The sequence below is a fragment of the Leopardus geoffroyi genome, chromosome C2, assembly GCF_018350155.1.
Source record: "Leopardus geoffroyi isolate Oge1 chromosome C2, O.geoffroyi_Oge1_pat1.0, whole genome shotgun sequence".
NCBI classification, from domain to species: Eukaryota; Metazoa; Chordata; class Mammalia; order Carnivora; family Felidae; genus Leopardus; species Leopardus geoffroyi.
The window spans coordinates 24,897,232-24,914,167 of record NC_059333.1 but is presented as its reverse complement, the minus strand read 5'-3'; positions in this window follow the sequence as shown (position 1 = coordinate 24,914,167).

The window sequence follows — 16,936 nt, the reverse complement described above, 5'->3', positions numbered from 1 at the left end:
TTGGTATTTTTCTTCATTTTCTTTACTGCCATATAACAGGTGTGATTTTCTGACAGGTGTATGGGCAAGGTGATAAGTATTGTCAAAAAGCCAGTGAATTTATGCTCAGATTATGTTTTGCTTAATAATGCTACTGAAAGGCAGTCTAAACAAAAGGTGTAGAAGTCATGTCATAGAAGAGTGAGAGTCAAATTCTAAAAATAAAAGCAAAAAAATATTGGTGGAGTATATAAATAAGAAAAAATTCTTATCTTTAACATACTACAGTCTGTAATAGTATATAATATCAAGTGCTTAATATTCACCAACTAAGGTACCAAGAATTTTACAGATATTGTCTGACACTCAACAGCACTTCAAAGTAGTTACCATTCACAGGTGAAGGAACCAAGTTTAGAAGTAGAGAAAAGGGCTGGAGGTGCCATGAGTGACATCGTGAAGACAGATGAGTACGAGATTGGGAATTTATTTTTACTGAACGAGCACTGCTTGGGCCCTCTCTGTGGGCCTCTAAGACTGCACCAACTGGAGAGATTCCCCTAGAATTTGAGCTCCAGAAATAACTCTGTTGCCCTTCAGCAGTTGATCTTCTTTTACTTTGTGGACATTCTGAACCACATAATTCATAGTATTTTCCAGTTTATGTCAGAGGCTAGAGACTGTAGAAGCAAATTGGTATCCAATTTATAGCAAGAGTTTGAAACTCTCATCCTGCTACTTCTTTTTTATGATTTTCTTTAATTTTTCTGAAGCTCCTATGTCTTTGTTTACATATAACCTACTTGCAAAATCTATATCCATTTGAAATTTTCCTCCTTTATGGAATTAGTTGGTATACAATTTAAAAACATACAAATGAGCCACCACTCTATAGGACATTTCTCTTCAATAATCATTATTAATGACTTCTATTACATCCTCCCAGGTGCCTTACCTTTCTGATAAAATAATTCTTAAAAAAGAATGTTATTTTTTAATTTCCTTTGTTGGGCCTTTACTTTATTACAATTACTCCCATGCTAGTGAATGCTGAAAGTGTGCTTCTTTCCTATAGTTCCTGCATTACTTAGAAATTGATAAATAACATTTAAACCATTTACCTGCTTCAATATCAGAATCATAAAAAAAGGTGGTATTACAGCTATCTACACCTTCCATGGGCCCATAGGAGAATATAATTGATATGTAGCCTTGCAATTTTCCTCTGAAGAGATTTTAGCATCATGACCCTCTTTGGACTGCAGTACTGACCAACTCAATGGTTAGTACTTTGCCCAAATAACATGAAGAACTATGACTTGAACATTGATCTATAGAGTCCCTATTTAGGGTTTGTTGCCCACAATATTTCACCTCCAATAGAAATCTGCTCACATTCTGAACACTACCATTTGATGACACAGAAATGGTTTGATAAAAATCATGCAGTGATTCAGAGAATTTTGAAAGCAAACCTAAAGAACTGATCAAAACTTTAAAATTCACAAAACAGTAATTTGTGATTATTTTTACCATTGCTTCTACTTTGGATAGGAACTCCACAAGTTGTAGAGAGCCAGCCAGAATTGAATACATTGAAACTGTGTTCAATTTTTTTAAACAAGATTTCAGAACAGCGAATAATGTTATATTTTCAGTGTTTACTGAAACCCTACTCAAATTTATAGGAACAACATCTGAGTCAAACACTCACATGGGCTATTTTTTTTCTCACTAGGAAAAAAAGCTTTAAATATGTCAATGAAATCTAGTATCACTATCATCACCATTATTTTTAAAAAGTGCAATATCTAATTGTAGCAAATATGCTAAAAATTTATTTAGTATCTTCTCTTTGTGGACAGAGAAACAAAATACAATTTAGCATTCACTGAACTCAATTTCAGCATTCACTGAACTCGGTGTTTATATATAAAACCCCACTTTTCTATAATATCTTGTTTGTCCTAAATAATAAAAAATTTCAACATAACTTTTACTGCCAAAAGACTCTTCCCTAAAAATTAATGCTGTATACATTTTGGTAAGAGGGGAAATACCAATAGCTCGATACAGTATTCATTATGTTTATAAGTCAATAAACACCGTTTGATATGCTTTACTGCTTCTTTGCAAATTTAGCTTCAAATTCTTTCACCTTGACCCTAGGCAGTCATTATATAATTAAGGTAGAGTTGGCATTCCTTTGCGTCTGTTTTCTATTCTCAATTTGTAAAAAAAAATGGCTTATAAGCCCCAATTATTCTTTCAATAAATGTTTACCTAGTGTCTGCTAAATACTTTGTAAAACAAATAAACATATGTACAAATGAATAAATGAATGAATAATTGAATGAGAGAATGAATAAATAATAAGTAAGTACAAGGAGCTTTTCTTGCTAGTGAGTAATATAAACAAGTTTATAGACCGTTGTCTTAGTCCTTTGGGGCTGCTACAACAAATTACCATACACTGGGTGAGTTAGAAACAACAGAAATAGTAAATATATACATTTCTCATAGTTCCAGAGGCGAGGAAGTCTAAGATCAAGGCACCAGCAGATTTGGTGTCTCCTAAGTGCCCTATAGTCATCGTTGGCTGTCTCCTCCCTGTGCCGTCATATGGTGAAAGGGGTGAGGGAGCTCTGGGGGCCCTTTATAAGGGCACTAATCCCAGTCATGAGGGCCCTGCCTTCATGACCTAGTCAATTCCCAAAGGCCCACTCCCATATGCCGTCACAATGGGGCTTAAATTTCAATATATGGATTTTGAGGACACGTAAACTTTTGTGTGGAGCAGTAGTACCTGCATATCATCTTTAAGTATTTTCTTAAGAACTTGTTAAACATATCTTTTGAAATCCAAAATGGATGTTTTATTAATTTTTTTCCTCACAAAAACAATAAGGAAATTTTGTAGGATAGCCATCATTAGTCATACTTCTTTTTTTTTTTTTTTTTTTTTTCAACGTTTATTTATTTTTGGGACAGAGAGAGACAGAGCATGAACAGGGGAGGGGCAGAGAGAGAGGGAGACACAGAATCAGAAACAGGTTCCAGGCTCTGAGCCATCAGCCCAGAGCCTGACGCGGGGCTCGAACTCACAGACCGCGAGATCGTGACCTGGCTGAAGTCGGACGCTTAACCGACTGCGCCACCCAGGCGCCCCTAGTCATACTTCTTAATCAGAAGTCCCCCCGGATAGGCTATGCATGTATGTATGTGTGTGTTCACAGAGCCTGGCTTGGCTCATAGAGTCATGTGGCTTCCACATTTTTTATGCATGCATGTGTCCATTGGTCTGGGGAGAGAGGTCCAGTTTAACTGGACTAGGGCTTTTTTGGCACCTATTGTCTTGGCACAATTATTATTGGCATTCCCTTTCACTTCCAAGAGTCCTGAGTTGGAAGAAAATTATAGTATGACCCTACAAAGAAGAAACAAAATAAAGCCTAAGACCATTTATAAAGTAATCATGGCAGAATTTCTAGCGATCTCTGAAGCGATCGGTTAAAATGTCACTATATTACCACAAAGAATGACAAAACACTGTCAATTAAGTTCTGATACCTCATCAACTTTATTTTTTTATTTTTTTTAATGTATGAAATTTATTGTCAAATTAGCTTCCATACAACACCCAGTGCTCATCCCAAAAGATGCCCTCTTCAATACCCATCACCTACCCTCCCTTCCCTCCCACCCCCCATCAACCCTCAGATTGTTCTCAGTTTTTAAGAGTCTCTTATGCTTTGGCTCTCTCTCCCACTCTAACCTCTTTTTTTTTCTTTTTTTTCCTTCCCCTCCCCCATGGGTTTCTGTTAAGTTTCTCAGGATCCACCTAAGAGTGAAAACATATGGTATCTGTCTTTCTCTGTATGGCTTATTTCACTTAGCATCACACTCTCCAGTTCCATCCACGTTGCTACAAAGGGCCATATTTCATTCTTTCTCATTGCCACGTAGTACTTCATTGTGTATATAAACCACAATTTCTTTATCCATTCGTCAGTTGATGGACATTTAGGCTGTTTCCACAATTTGGCTATTGTTGAGAGTGTTGCTATAAACATTGGGATACAAGTGTCTCTATGCATCAGTACTCCTGTATCCTTTGGATAAATTCCTAGCAGTGCTACTGCTGGGTCATAGGGTAGGTCTATTTTTAATTTTCTGAGGAAACTCCACACTGCTTTTCAGAGCGGCTGCACCAGTTTGCATTCCCACCAAGAGTGCAAGAGGGTTCCCGTTTCTCCATATCCTCTCCAGCATCTATAGTCTCCTGATTTGTCCATTTTGGCCAGTCTGACTGGTGTCAGGTGATATCTAAGTGTGGTTTTGATTTGTATTTCCCTGATGAGGAGCGACGTTGAGCATCTTTTCATGTGCCTGTTGGCCATCTGGATGTCTTCTTTAGAGAAGTGTCTATTCATGTTTTCTGCCCATTTCTTCATTGGATTATTTGTTTTTCGGGTGCGGAGTTTGGTGAGCTCTTTATAGATTTTGGATACTAGCCCTTTGTCCGATATGTCATTTGCAAATACCTTTTCCCATTTCGTCGGTTGCCTTTTAATTTTGTTGGTTGTTTCCTTTGCTGTGCAGAAGCTTTTTATCTTCATGAGGTCCCAATAGTTCATTTTTGCTTTTAATTCCCTTGCCTTTGGGGATGTGTTAAGTAAGAAATTGCTACGGCTGAGGTCAAAGAGGTCTTTTCCTGCTTTCTCCTCTAGGGTTTTGATGGTTTCCTGTCTCACATTCAGGTCCTTTATCCATTTTGAGTTTCTTTTGTGAATGGTGTAAGAAAGTGGTCTAGTTTCATTCTTCTGCATGTCGCTGTCCAGTTCTCCCAGCACCATTTGTTAAAGAGACTGTCTTTTTTCCATTGGATATTCTTTCCTGCTTTGTCAAAGATGAGTTGGCCATATGTTTGTGGGTCTAGTTCTGGGGTTTCTATTCTATTCCATTGGTCTATGTGTCTGTTTTTGTGCCAATACCATGCTGTCTTGATGATTACAGCTTTGTAGTAGAGGCTAAAGTCTGGGATTGTGATTCTTCCTGCTTTGGTCTTCTTCAAAATTAGTTTGGCTATTCAGGGCCTTTTATGGTTCCATATGAATTTTAGGATTGCTTGTTCTAGTTTTGAGAAGAATGCTGGTGCAATTTTGATTGGGATTGCATTGAATGTGTAGATTGCTTTGGGTAGTATTGACATTTAAAAAATATTTATTCTTCCAACCCATGAGCACAGAATGTTTTTCCATTTCTTTATATCTTCTTCAATTTCCTTCATAAGTTTTCTATAGTTTTCAGCATACAGATCTTGTACATCTTTGGTTAGATTTATTCCTAGGTATTTTATGCTTCTTGATGCAATTGTGATGGGATAAGTTTCTTTATTTGTCTTTCTGTTGCTTAATTATTAGTGTATAAGAATGCAACTGATTTCTGTACATTGATTTTATATCCTGCAACTTTGTGAATTCATGTATCAGTTCTAGCAGACTTTTGGTGGAGTCTATTGGATTTTCCATGTATAATACGTCATCCGCAAAAAGCGAAAGCTTGACTTCATCTTTGCCAATTTTGATGCCTTTGATTTCGTTTTGTTGTCTGATTGCTGATGCTAGCACTTCCAACACCGTGTTAAACAACAGTGGTGAGAGTGGGCATCACTGTCATGTTCCTGGTCTCAGGGGGAAAGCTCTCAGTTTTTCCCCATTGAGGATGATGTTAGCTGTGGGCTTTTCATAAATGGCTTTTATGATCTTTAAGTATGTTCCTTCTGTCCCGACTTTCTCGAGGGTTTTTATTAAGAAAGGATGCTGAATTTTGTCAAATGCTTTTTCTGCATCGATTGACAAGATCGTATGGTTCTTATCTTTTCTTTTATTAATGTGATGTATCACGTTGATTGATTTGTGAATGTTGAACCAGCCCTGCGTCCCAGAAATAAATCCCACTTGATCATAGTGAATAATTCTTTTTATAAGCTGTTGAATTCAATTTGCTAGTATCTTATTGAGAACATTTGCATCCATATTCATGAGGGATATTGGCCTGTAGTTCTCTTTTTTTACTGGGTCTCTGTCTGGTTTAGGAATCAAAGTAATACTGGCTTCATAGAATGAGTCTGGAAGTTTTCCTTTCCTTTCTATTTTTTGGAATAGCTCGAGAAGGATAGGTATTATCTCTGCTTTAAATGTCTGGTAGAATTTCCCATGGAAGCTATCTGGTCCTGGACTCTTATTTCTTGGGAGATTTTTGATGACTGATTCAATTTCTTCGCTGGTTATGGGTCTGTTCAAGCTTTATATTTCCTCCAGTTTGAGTTTTGGAAGTGTGTGGGTGTTTAGGAATTTTTCCATGTCTTCCAGGTTGTCCAGTTTGTTGGCATATAATTTTTCATAGTATTCCCTGATAATTGCTTGTATCTCTGAGGGATTGGTTGTAATAATTCCATTTTTATTCATGATTTTATCTATTTGGGTCATCTCCCTTTTCTTTTTGAGAAGCCTGGCTAGAGGTTTATCAATTTTGTTTATTTTCTCAAAAAACCAACTCTTGGTTTCATTGATCTGCTCTACAGTTTTTTTAGATTCTATATTGTTTATTTCTGCTCTGATCTTTATTATTTCTCTTCTTCTGCTGGGTTTGGGGTGTCTTTGCTGTTCTGCTTCTATTTCCTTTAGGTGTGCTGTTAGATTTTGTATTTGGGATTTTTCTTGTTTCTGGAGATAGGCCTGGATTGCAATGTATTTTCCTCTCAGGACTGCCTTCGCTGCGTCCCAAAGCTTTTGGATTGTTGTATTTTCATTTTCGTTTGTTTCCATATATTTTTTAATTTCTTCTCTAATTGCCTGGTTGATCCATTCATTCTTTAGTAGGGTTTTCTTTAATCTTCATACTTTTGGAGGTTTTCCAGACTTTTTCCTGTGGTTGATTTCAAGCTTCATAGCATTGTGGTCCAAAAGTATGCATGGTATGATCTCAATTCTTGTATACTTATGAAAGGCTGTTTTGTGACCCAGTATGTGACCTATCTTGGAGAATGTTCCATGTGCACTCGAGAAGACAGTATATTCTGTTGCTTTGGGATGCAGAGTTCTAAATATATCTGTCAAGTCCATCTGATCCAATGTATCATTCAGGCCCCTTGTTTCTTTATTGACCATGTGTTTAGATGATCTATCCATTGTTGTCAGTGGGGTATTAAAGTCCCCTGCAATTACCACATTCTTGTCAATAAGGTTGCTTATCTTTGTGTAATTGTTTATATATTTGGGGGCTCCCGTACTCGGCGCATAGACATTTATAATTGTTAGTTCTTCTTGATGGATAGACACTGTAATTATTATATAATGCCCTTCTTCATCTCTTGTTACAGCTTTTAATTTAAAGTCTAGTTTGTCTGATATAAGTATGGCTACTCCAGCTCTCTTTTGACTTCTAGTAGCATGATAGATAGTTCTCCATCCCCTCACTTTCAATCTGAATGTGTCCTGAGGTCTAAAATGAGTCTCTTGTAGACAGCAAATAGATGGGTCTTGTTTTTTTATCCATTCTGATACACTATGTCTTTTGGTTGGCGCATTTAGTCCATTTACATTCAGTGTTATTATAGAAAGATATGGGTTTAGGGGCGCCTGGGTGGCTCAGTCCGTTGGGCGTCTGACTTCGGCTCAGTTCATGATCTCACAGTTCGTGAGCTCGAGCCCACGTCAGGCTCTGTGCTGACAGCTCGGAGCCTGGAGCCTGTTTCGGATTCTGTGTCTCCCTCTCTCTCTCTGCCCCTTCCCCGCTCATGCTCTGTCTCTCTCTCTCTGTCAAAAATAAATAAAAAAGAAAGAAGAAAAAAGAAAAAAAAAAAGAAAGATATGGGTGTAGAGTCATTGTGACGTCTGTAGGTTTCATGCTTGTAGCGATGTCTCTGGTACTTTGTCTCACAGGATCCCCCTTAGGATCTTTTGTAAGGCTGGTTCAGTGGTGATGAATTCCTTCAGTTTTTGTTTGGGAAGACCTTTATCTCTCCTTCTATTCTAAATGACAGATTTGCTGGACAGAGGATTCTCGGCTTCATATATTTTCTGTTCATCACATTGAAGATTTCCTGCCATTCCTTTCTGGCCTGCCAAGTTTCAGTAGAGAGATCTGTCACGAGTCTTATCGGTCTCCCTTTATATGTTAGAGCACATTTATCCCTAGCTGCTTTCAGAATTTTCTCTTTATCCTTGTATTTTGCCAGTTTCACTATGATATGGCGTGCAGAAGATCGATTCAAGTTACGTCTGAAGGGAGTTCTCTGTGCCTCTCGGATTTCAATGCCTTTTTCCTTCCCCAGATCAGGGAAGTTCTCAGCTATTATTTCTTCAAGTACACCTTCAGCACCTTTCCCTCTCTCTTCCTCCTCTGGAATACCAATTACGCGTAGATTATTTCTCTTTAGTGCCTCACTTAGTTCTCTAATTTTCCCCTCATACTCCTGGATTTTTTTATCTCTCTTTTTCTCAGCTTCTTCTTTTTCCATAATTTTATCTTCTAGTTCACCTATTCTCTCCTCTGCCTCTTCAATCCGAGCTGTGGTCGTCTCCATTTTATTTTGCAGCTCATTGATAGCATTCTTTAGCTCCTCCTGACTGTTCCTTAGTCCCTTGATCTCTGTAGCAAGAGATTCTCTGCTGTCCTTTATACTGTTTTCAAGCCCAGCGATTAATTTTATGACTATTATTCTAAATTCACTTTCTGTTATATCATTTAAATCATTTTTGATCAGTTCGTTAGCTGTTGTTATTTCCTGGACGTTTCTGAGGGGAATTCTTCCGTTTTGTCATTTTGGATAGTGCCTGGAGTGGTGAGGGACTGTGGGGCACTTCCCCTGTGCTGTCTTGAATAACTTGCATTGGTGGGCGGGCTGCAGTCAGACCTGATGTCTGCCCCCAACCCACTGCTGGGGCCACAGTCAGACTGGTGTGTGCCTTCTCTTCCCCTCTCCTAGGGGCGGGATTCACTGTGGGGTGGCGTGGCCCATCTGGGCTACTTGCACACTGCCAGGCTTGTGGTGCTGGGGATCTGGTGTATTAGCTGGGGTGGATAGGCAATATGGGGCGGGAGGGGCAGGCTCAGCTCGCTTTTCCTTCGGAGATCCGCTTCGGGAGGGGCCCCTCTTCCGTGGGCCTCTCGTCTATGCTTGGCTCCAGAGAATCTGTTCTGCTAGTCTTCTGGTGGCTTTCTGGGTTATTTAGGCAGGTGTGGGTGGAATCTAAGTGATCCGCAGGACACGGTGAGCCCAGCGTCCTCCTACACCGCCATCTTCTGCTCCGGACCTCTCTCATCAACTTTAATATGAAACTCAATTTTAGAGATATTCAGTAATGGAAAAAAATGTTATCTTAGACTCAATGACATATAAGTTAGTTTAGAATGAATATATTTTTCAGTTGGTTGAAAATTTATTTTTTAAGAGAAGCATATATCAGCAGTATTCTTTAATAACTGTTCTCCACCTCTCTCCACAGCTGAAATACTATATTACAATATCAAAAATATTTTAAAATATATAATTTATAAGCTTATAAATAAGCCCTACCCCTTATTTTCAATTAAATCTTAATACATTGAGGCATTACACATTTTTTTTCATTCTCTCAATCACTGTTTTGTTTTTTGTTGTTGTTGTTGACTCAATAAATCTCAAGACCTTAACAGTGGGATTTCTTTGAATAATTAGAGAGGAGTTGGCCCATGCCTCTGACAGAATGCTGTGCCCTTGAATGTAGCATTTCATTCTGTCCATCCCTTACTTGTCAGGAGGTCAAAGGATTGCTCCTCAGTACACTAAACGCAGTCAAATGGCCTTACAAGTAAGCATCCTTTACAAGTGGGACCTCGAGGTAGACCATAACTTCTCTACCTTGTTGAACTTACCTGACAGAATAAGAAATACTGTGCTGAAGTGCTGTAGCGAGCAGCACTTAACATTCGTGGCCACACTTCCATTTCACTTCCCAGAAGTAATCGGATTCCTTCAATACCTTCCTTTCTCAGGTCTCATTTGTTCTGAACTGTAAGAACATAGCAAAATGGATATTTTATAAACAGGCACATACGATGATAAGAAACAGATTACTAGTAACACTGGGAAGTGGTTGCATTGTAAATGATAGTAATCAGAATGATACTTCAGCTGATCTTGGAGCTTAAAGAAAAGAAACCAAAAACAGTGTGACTTTTTTTTCCCCTTTCCATCAGTATTTTAAATGTAAAAGGCATGAAATAATCTTTTACAACTTGTTAATTTGAATAAGTTTTGAAATAAAAATAGTGACTTAATTATTAAAGTCTAATTATTTTAAAATGTTTTCGATTTGTGCAGTCACTCTTTTAAACTTTATTCTGTCAAAGTATAATTTTCTACATTTAAAAACATGATCTTCATATACATAGAGAATGAATATATGTTAAGGATTTTGTTTAACTCATTAACTAATGAGGGGATCAATAAGACAGGCTGATTTCAAGAATGTTTGAGAATTAAGTGTTTGCATTGTCTATTAGAAAATCCAACGACAGTGTTTTTATTCAAGTGTGTGTATGCATCTAGCAATTGATCATTCTAGAAGAAACAGAAAATAAGATTGAAAAATGTGACATTGATGATAAAGATGATGGTATATAACTCATATTTCATTATTTCACTTTCTTTTACTTTTGTTTCCATATACTTTCAGGAGGAGAACAAACGAAACAAGCAATTGACTTAAGGCATTTCACACAAAAGGACATGTTAGTGAAACCCTGAGTTTATTTTCCTCAAGCTGCGTTAAAAAAGGATCACATTTAAGTCAGGAACATCTACTGGCCTGTGTTTTCTCCATATTTTAGCTGGTTTTAGGAATTAGTCATTTAAATTAACTAAAGTTGCTAAGATACAATTTAAAAACGTTAGTCATAATTAGTTTAATTGGGCAAAATTCATTTCAGGTTAGTAAATCAATACCACTTTGACTTTAATAAATTATCATTACTTTAGAGTCAAGATTTTTGAAGTATGTAATTACTTGCTAGAGAGAAATCTATTTTTCTTCCCAGTCCTATCCTTGATTTCCTTAAACATAGGGGAGTTAATCAAACATTTTGCTATAGTTGTCTATTTTTTTATGAAGAATTACCTGGTACAATAAAATTGCATGTTAAGATGTTATTTGAGCTACTTTCTCAATAATATAAACAGTGAAGTAATAACCATAATAATAATAACAGCAATAAGAATGCATGTTCTATGCCAGAGACTAAGCTAGATGTATTACATAGATTTTTCTATACTTCACAATAATCTCTGAAAATAGTATTAGTATCCAAATATTCAGAGTAAGGAATGGAACGTTAGGGAGATCAAATAAGTTACTAAAGTGCCCTGGTGGTAAATGATTCATCCAACAACAAAACCTTACTTTATATAACTATCAAGCCTATGTGTTTTTTACTTAATCACAAACACGAATTAAAACAATCTCTTACCTTGTCATAACAGTCTATGCTATGTCTGGGTAATTCTGACCTCTTAAATGGCCAATTCATAAGTGATTGTTCACTTCCATAAGTGATTGTTCCACTTACATTTGTAGTAAAGGTGAACTGAATCTTTGTAATGAGAAACTTTGTAACGTATTGATTGAGTGCTCATCACTCTCTGGGATACTGTTGTTTGGACTACTCTTTAACTCATTAATGATAAACGTAAGAATTTGAGAATTTTGGCAAAGTCATCACTGTTTTAGTCACTTACATGAATTTGAGTGATCTTTTATTTTTTTCCCTCTAGAAGTAGCTTCAGGGGCCCCTGGGTGGCTCAGTCGTTAAGCATCCAACTCTTAATCTTGGCCCAGGTCATGATATCACAGTTCGTGAGTCCAGCCTCACTTCCAGCTCTGCACTGACAACATGGAGCCTGCTTGAGATTCTTTCCCACTCTCTCTGCCACCACCACACCCACCTGCTCATACTCTCTCTCTGTCTCTGTCTCTCTCTCTCTCTCTCTCTGTTTTTTCCCTCTGTCTCTCAAAATAAATAAACTTTTAAAAAATATTTAAAAAATAAAGGTAGCTTCAGATGAAAGATTTTCCTATAGGGTAAGAAATCTATAGAAGTAATAAAAACTAACTTTGACTTGTCCTGTTTAGTATCCAGTCTTTCCAAATTCTATTTCAGGTATGCAAAATAAGTGTACGATCCTTCCTTCCCTCCTTCTCTGTATTCAGAACACCAACAATATCAAAGACAGCTTTCAATAAACTGTGATGCAGGGCAGAGAGGGAATTTCCACATGAAAAAAAAAAGGCACATGTATACCTAGATGGGCTTTTACTGTTCATACATCTCCAATATTGATAACTTCTACTAACAAGCTAAGGCATAAGTTGCTTCAAAGATAAGGAAATAGCTGAAGGCTTCCTGTGAAAATGTGGCTGAGTTAGTGTTTGGGATCGCGATTTACACTTGAGAGGTAAGGTGACCGGCAGGATCTATTCATGCTCTAATTACTCCTGCCTCCACCTTGTCAGGTAACATGACTGTTGAACTTAAAAGGGCCTGCTTTAAAATATATGCATAATGGAGTCTGGACTGATGGGAGTGAGATTTGTAATATAACTTGGGAAGGTTTGACAGTAAAATGGATGTGACATCTTTCTAAAACAGAAAAGCAAACTAAATGTGAATTCAAAAGAAACAAGGAAAGTATGCAAGGGAAAACTGATTGAAATTTAAATTTCCAATACCTAGTAGAATGAGTGGTACATAGGGGACTTTAATGAATGTTTGAGTAATTAATGAATAAATTCAACATAACAATTAATAGGACTCATCTGTGCTCTGAGGAAAAGTTATCCAATGTAGAAGGAGCAATAAGCATGCACGCAATTACCTAGCTCTGGGTTTCTTCTCTGAGAAGTTTTCCTCTCCACCCATCACTTTTTCACTTCTTTTGAACACATTCTTGATAAACATTGTTGTATAAACTGAATGAAGACACACAAGTTTCGAACACCAAAGCCCCTCTTCTTTATGACAAGAAATAAAGTATAGGTTGGCTTGTAACTTGCTTTCTTCAACTGAGTGTGTCAGAAGTGATTATTCTAAGACTTCAAGAGGCTTTTTGCACTCTGCTTCCTCTTGCCTCTTTGTGCCCTACTGAAACCATATCCTAGGTTAGACTATTGGAGAGGCCGGAGACACCGTAGGGGGAAAAGCTAAGCCATCTAGGAGCAGCTGCCAGCCGGCAGACCCCAAACATGTAAGAGAGCCCAGCCACATTCAGTAGAGCTACCTTCCTAGCCCACGGGTAAGCACAGATATATTACTGAGCCAGCCAGGACCCTTGGTGAGGTGTATTCAACTGATCTATAGACTTGTGAACAGTAAGAATAGTAGCATTTCTCTGATTTGCGTTTCCAGGAAGTAAAGCCTGAGACATGGATTACAGATCCAGTGCTTATTAGGAAAATGCTATCAGGTAAAGAGGATTATAGGAGGGAGGATAGAGTTAGGGAATAAAGGCAGACAGGAATAACAACTGGATACTATCTTTGATCTGAATGGCAAGGCTGAAGCACAAATAGTACCAGAGTTAATCCACATAGAAAAATGGGTGGTCATTTCTTGCCTCAGTATAAGTCAATCATTGGCAGAGGTCTTTCTCCAAGGGAGATAGGACTGGGGCAGTGTGGTTCCCAGTTGGCCAAAGGACGTTCACCATAGAAGATGAAGCTATGAATGATCAGTGAAAACTCACAGTAGCTGGGGATTGAGCACACCTGCTATAAAAGAGAATTGTGTTGGGGCACCAGTGGCATCTCCTACTCGTTTTAAGCAACTACATTGCTTAACAAGGATAACAAATACAAGAACTATAATGTTTTAATTATCTCCTAGGCACTGATAAAAGCTGATATTTACATGCTTGGCTATTTCATGCTAGAGTAAGGAGTTTAGATTGTTTTTAGATTTAGATTTGGTTTCAAAAATTTTCCCCCTGAGGAATCCTATGATCAAATTATTTTCTGGAAGGACCCATTTACTGACATTTTGATAAACTTTAATGGGAAAATTCAGATACCAGAGAGTGACCAGTGAGGAGCATATAGTGATAGTCCTAATTGGAAACTTATGGACCTGAGCTAATCTGCGTTAAGTGCATTAATCTGCATTGCTGAGGATAAAAGAAAAAAGGCAGGGTGCCTTAGTCCCTTTAGGCTGCTATAACAAAATGCCATAGACTCTGTGACTTAAACAACAGACATTTGGAGATGGTCAAGTCCAAGGTCAAGTGCCAGCCAATTAGTTTTCTGATGAGAGTCCTCTTCCTGGGTTGTTGCCTTCTGGCTGTGCGTATTCTCACAGTAGAGAGAGTAGTATCTCTCTTTCTCTTCTTAGGAAGCCACTAATCCCAATCTGAAGGTCCCACCCTCATGACCTCATCTAACCCTAATTGCCTGACAAAAGTCTCATTTCTGATACAGTTACATTAGGGATTAAGGCTTCAACATAGGATCTGGGTTGGGGGAGGGGCACGGAACGTATTCCAGTCCATAGTGCATGGCAACCAAGTTGATCTGGAAGGCTAGGAAGAGAAATTTGCTGACAAGAAATCAGAGCCTTTATTCTTCCTAGATAGCAATATGGTAATGAATAGAAGGACTTCAGATGTGAGAGTTAATCTGGGGAGAGGATTATGAAGATACATTTAGAATTTCTGAATTGAGCTGCTGAAAGGTAATATACCCAGGTGTCAATATCCAGATAATAATATATTACAAGCATTTGAAATGTAATTATAGAGTTTGGACGAGATTATGGTTCTGGGGATTTAAAAAGTAATTATTATGGTTTTAAATATGAATATTTTCAATTTAGGATGATCATTTTGAAAAGATAGGTGCCAACGGTAGAGTTCTAAAAATTCAGAAATGTTAGTATCATGTAGCACCTGCAGATAGAAAATAACATGTTTCATTATGAAAAGATTTTTATATGAGCTGAATTGTATGTAAATATTTCAAGTTGATGATCCTTTTATTTTTTTTAATTTTTTTTTTCAACGTTTATTTATTTTTTTGGGGACAGAGAGAGACAGAGCATGAACGGGGGAGGGGCAGAGAGAGAGGGAGACACAGAATCGGAAACAGGCTCCAGGCTCTGAGCCATCAGCCCAGAGCCCAACGCGGGGCTCGAACTCACGGACCGCGAGATCGTGACCTGGCTGAAGTTGGACGCTTAACCGACTGCGCCACCCAGGTGCCCCAAGTTGATGATCCTTTTAATCCTCACCAAAGCTTGTTGGGTAAGATATAATATGTCCACTTTACATAGGAAAAAAACAATTGGAGGGGTTAATTATTTTTCCAGGTTCACAGAGTTATTAATTGGATGAGCTGGGATTTGAACACAAGTAAGGATTTGGGGCTTTGGTCCAAAAGCCTGTATTATTGATGTAGAAAAAAATCATAAATATATGTTCTATCTTGAGAGATATGCATCTATAATGTCATTTCCTATGTCTGCTGACTCTCTCATTATATGATTATATGGCAGTTTATTTAATCACTCTATTTGTTTTGGACTTTAACTCTTTCCCATTTTTAGAAAATATAAACAAGGATTTGTTAGCACTTTTATTGGAAATTCTTTGATGAATATATCTCTTTCATTTTCTCAATTATTTACTTCCTAAAAATATATTCAAGAGAATAACACTGCAGGCACAAATGTTTACAAACTTTTAAAAAGCCTTTATGAAGATTGTATACCTTTTCTAGTTTTTTTTTTTTTTAATGTTTTATTTATTTTTGAGACAGGGAGAGACAGAGCATGAACAGGGGAGGGTCAGAGAGAGGGAGACACAGAATCTGAAACAGGCTCCAGGCTCTGAGCTGTCGGCACAGAGGCCAACGCGGGGCTCGAACTCACGGACTAGGAGATCATGACCTGAGTCGAAGTCGGCCGCTCAACTGACTGAGCCACCCAGGCGCCCCACCTTTTCTAGTTTTTATACAAAATCAGTAATTTCATGAAAACAGTTTCATTATCATAATGGTGCAGGTGCAGAACTCGTATTGGAACAGTTTTAGGTATAAACGTCAGTTTTGATGAAAATGGTGAGGCTGGCTTCATATATTAAAGATATTGGTAATCAGAATAAGAATAGCAAATATTGCTATGATGTCAGGCACAATTCTATGTGTTTTTGTATTGTTTTCTTCATTTAATCTACAAACACTCCAAAGTAGGTACCCTTATTTTCACCATTTTATAGATGAGGTTACTGAGAAACAGAGAAGTAATTAGCCCACAGTCACACAGTTAGAACATATTGGAGCCAGGGTTCAAACCCCAAAATTCTTTTCTGCAGGTCTCACATGCTTAACCTCTATCATTAAATGCTTTGGGAGTGAAAGATGACAGGGAAATATTTAGAGAGTTGTTGGGACTCAGTCAAGAAAATTTCTTGGCTAAGATGGGCAGCAAAAAAAAAAAAAAAAGAGTAGAGATTGAATATATAGACAACAAAAGAACAGTTTTAGAAATGGTCCCTGAATGCACAAAGAAATAGAAGATCAAAAGGATAATGAGATAATTAGCTTTAGAGAAAATACCTGAGGAGAGAGGATGAGAGTTTTAGGAATAGAATGGAGGAGAGTTGAGGGATTTATATGAATTCATAAGTAAATATTATCAATGGTATTTCACCTTTTTACAACCTGGAAAATGGGCAATTGAGTGTTTTCTTCCTAAACTATCTTTGTAATAAATCATTCATTAGCCAGGATGCTCTCACTTTCAATCCCAGTCAGAATCACTAAGATAGTTGAACTAATGCAAAATTAATGAAATATGTACAATTTAAGCAGTGCATTAGATAGATATTGATTATCAAGGCATTAATTTATGAGCTTAAATTAAATAC